Raw genomic sequence first — 3,925 nt, 5'->3', positions numbered from 1 at the left:
CCCTATGACCTGCTCCCGTTAGCTGCTGGCTTTCACGGTGTCACTTGGTTGATAAGTTGTCCCAGCCCTGGGGGAAATTAACCTCACAGGCGGGGCCGGCAGCCAGGGCTGCAGATGTGTCATTCGGTGAGATGGAACGACAGAGGGAGGTGGCATGGTGTGGGGGAAGCTGAGGGTCTTGTGTCCAATTGGACGTTGTTTGAATCCCATCTCTACCACATCATAGTTCTTTGACGGGATACAAGTTTCTTTCTTTCTCTGGGTCTCTGTATTTTCAATGGCATGAAACCCAGGCATGAAGGCTAGGTTGCAGGATCATAGTATTGCCATGAGGATTAAACGAGATCATCTAAACCCAGCAGAATCTGGCCAATGGAAGGGGCTCAATAAAAACCCTCTTCTCTCTTCTTTTGGAGAAAGACTCATCTGTCTACCACACATGATCTGAGTGCTGTGAGGTGAGGCTCAGTTCGTCCTGAAACTCTTGCCCAGAAAGCTCTCCTCATTTACCTCATCTCTGCTGACTTAAAGGATTCCATCAGAAATTCATTCCACTGGGTTAGGTATTGCCTTCCATCCAGGTTTCTTCCTTTGAGTATGTGTTGGGAAGTGGTAGAACTGGGACTTGAAGGCGCCAGGTAATCTAATGCCTGAGCATGGTCTTAACCACTCTGTTCTCCTTCCTCCTGTGGATCTCACGATCTCTTACCGTAGATTTATCTTTCACGTCTCTCTTTCCCAGCTTCTCGGGAATGTCTTATTCTCCTCCTGCTGAACTTGGTTTTGTCTGTCAGAGATTGCCTTGTCCCTCACCCCTCCCACTGTGATTTAATTGGCGAACTGTTTCTTTTTTGAAAAAATTAAATTTATAGGAGTAACATTGTTTAATAACATTACATACATTTCAACTTTATGACATCTGTAAAATCCATTGTATGTTCGCCACCCAAAGTGTAGTCTACTTTTGTCACCGTATGTTTGACCCCGTTTATCCTGTTTGTCCCCCACCATGTTCTTCCCCCTCTGGGAACCACAATTCTGTTGACCATATCTATGAATTTGTTGCCTTTTGGTTTTTCTTAATCTCACCTATCTTGTCTTCCTGCTGGGCCAAATTACCTGCGTCCTCGCTCTGTTCTCCAAGATACAGAGTAACTAACTCATCACATCACTTTTGGGCACATGCATAGTTCTCTTTCTCCCTTGAAAGACTATGGGCTCTTCAAGGACAGTGTTCATAACTCGTTTGGTTACACATAGGCCTGGTGCCTAGTACAGTGCCTGGCTCTCAGGGCTCCTTCATGAATGCTCGAATGAGGAAGTGACAGGCATGGAGGTCTGGATAAACCACATCAGTAAATTATAAATTAATCCGTTCAAAATGCTGTTGGCCTCAGAATTTGCTAAGGTTTAGATAAATGTAGGATTCTCTTTTTCTTTTAGTGAATAAGAGTAGATTAATATATATCAGTAAGTGAAGGGACATCTAGTCAATCATTTTGTTCACTTAAATTTTTTGAATGGTTTTCTCAATATAACAATGTAATCCATTCGACAGCTTGAGTTAATCGGAGTCTCTCAAAAAATGGGATTGGGTATTGAGCAGTAGCAGAAGAGATAATTCAGTGGTCTCTAGGATCATTTAGTTTAGATATTGGAGGTGGGGGGATGCAATAATGACGCACCTGGCTTCTGGACAGGGTGCAATTGCTCATGTGCCCAACCTGTACCTTCCTGAAGAATAAGAGACAACCGAGGGTTCGGGGATGCTTTGGCTGCTTTGTGGTGGCAGAGTGATATGTGTGTCCCTCAGGTAGGGTAACTGTTCTTTTTGCTCATGTCATAGTCGAATTACAGCCTGTGGGCCAAATCCAGCTCCGGCCTGTTTTGTGTTGTCTGTGAACTAAATTTTATTTGTTTTTAGAGACGTAGGAAGGGAGGGAGAAAGAGAGGGAGAGAAACATCCATTGGTTGCCTCTCGTACTTTCCCCAGTGAGGACTGAACCTACAACCCAGGCATGTGCCCGACCAGGAATTGAATTGGCGACCATTTGCTTTGTGGTATGACGCCCAACCTACTGAGCCACGCAAGTCAGGCCTTTCACATTTTTAAAGGGTTACAAACCCCGCAAAAACCCTCAAAATAATATGTGGCAGAGATTGTATGTGGCCCACAAGTTTGATGACTCTACTCTAGAAGACAGCTGTGTTTTCCTCAGGGATCCAGGATCCTTTGATTTTGTGGGTCCCCCAAGTACTGACATCTCAAAGTCTTCGAAATTTAGCCTGAGAATGGGGGAAAGAGAAAGTGGGAAGGCACACCTCCTTCCTAAAAACCCCAGCCAGCCCACAAGAGAAACGCAAGGGGAGTGGGGATGCAGCCCCTGGCTGGGTAGCTTTCTCCCAAGGCCTCCACACTGAAGAAGGGGAAGCGTGAATCTTAACTCTGTGTGTGTGTGTGTGTGTGTGTGTGTGTGTGTGTGTGTTAAATAGTTCACTTCTTTACCATTTCTTCATCAGTTGAGAAATAAAAGCAGTTCTTTCCTTCCTTTGTTTTTAAATTGAATTTATTGGGGTAGCATTGGTTCACAAAACCACACAGATTTCAAGTGTACAACTCAGTAAAACATCATCTGCACACTGCTTCAGGCACCCAACTGCCTCTTTCTCCCTCAAAAGCAGTTTTTTTCAGGGTAATTTATCTGGACCGAAACAAATGCCCTCTGGTTCTGGCATCCTCTCTCTAAGTCACAGATCAGAGAACTGAAACTATTATAAGGCGACATTTGCTCTGTACCAGGTACAATGGTGGATGCTGGGGCACCAGCTCTGCATCAGGCCCTGTCCTGGATGCTGGGGGGCGGACGCTCTGTACCAAGATGCCTTCAGCATCACCATGTGTCTTGGTACAGAGCAGGTGCCTGTCATGTGTTGGCCTGAACTGCATACAAGTTTGGAGGAGTGAGGGAAGGAAAGGTCTTCCTAGTGAAGACAGGACTATTGAACTTGAGTCACAGCTGAAAGGACAAGTAAGATTTAGGAATAAAGTAGTGACATTGGATGAGGCAGCACCTAATATATTGCAGGGCCAGGGGTTGATGCCAGGTCTCTGATTCTGAGGTGCATGCTTTTAATGACTATGAAGAAGAATGAACATTACAGAAAACTTTACTGTGAAAATTTTACTGTGTCTATAACTCAGAGTCAAGTCAGGCTTCGGCAGCACTGAGTGTCTCTGAAAGGAAGGGCATCTTGGAAGAGTGAGCGTTCTTCCCAGGCTGCTACACTGTAAGCCAAATTGCTAAGGGGAGAAATGTGCAGGAATTGTGCCCTGAAATTTCCTGGAACCAACAGAACCATGAAGCATCTGGGGCTGCAATGCAATTATTTGGCCAGGAAGCCAGTGTTTACAGACTGCTCACTGTGGGGATGTTGGGGCCTGCACTTAGGCGCGGGGCAGACACGTACAGGAATCTGAAGTCTTCGACCTTTTTCATTTCTGATTTTGTATCTCTGCATGCTTTTATTGCCATGAAATCATGGAGTGTTGAAGCCAGAGGGAACCTGCTTTATACTTTTTGAGGGGGAAAGCGCAAGGGTTTTAGATTCTGACAAACTTGGATTCAAATTTCAGTGTAGGCATTTTGGACTGTAGGCAAAATAGTATTTCTTTTCCTCCATAGAAATAGGGTCAGAGATATTGAATAACTTGCCCAAGGTTACAGAATCAGTGCATATCATTGTTTTAGTTATCTAATACTGTGGTAAACTAGAACTGCTTGAAATTTCTCAAATGCGCAATGTTCTCTCTGCTGTCTGAGGCTTTATACTTAATGTCATCTCTGCATCACTCTCTTGATCTCAGGAACTTATGCTTATTTTTCAGGTTCCAGTTTAGACAGCCTTTTCTCCAGGAAGATTTCTC

The sequence above is a fragment of the Furipterus horrens genome, unplaced genomic scaffold (assembly GCF_987537825.1).
Source record: "Furipterus horrens unplaced genomic scaffold, mFurHor1.1.pri manual_scaffold_2, whole genome shotgun sequence".
NCBI classification, from domain to species: Eukaryota; Metazoa; Chordata; class Mammalia; order Chiroptera; family Furipteridae; genus Furipterus; species Furipterus horrens.
This window is presented reverse-complemented; position numbering follows the sequence as displayed.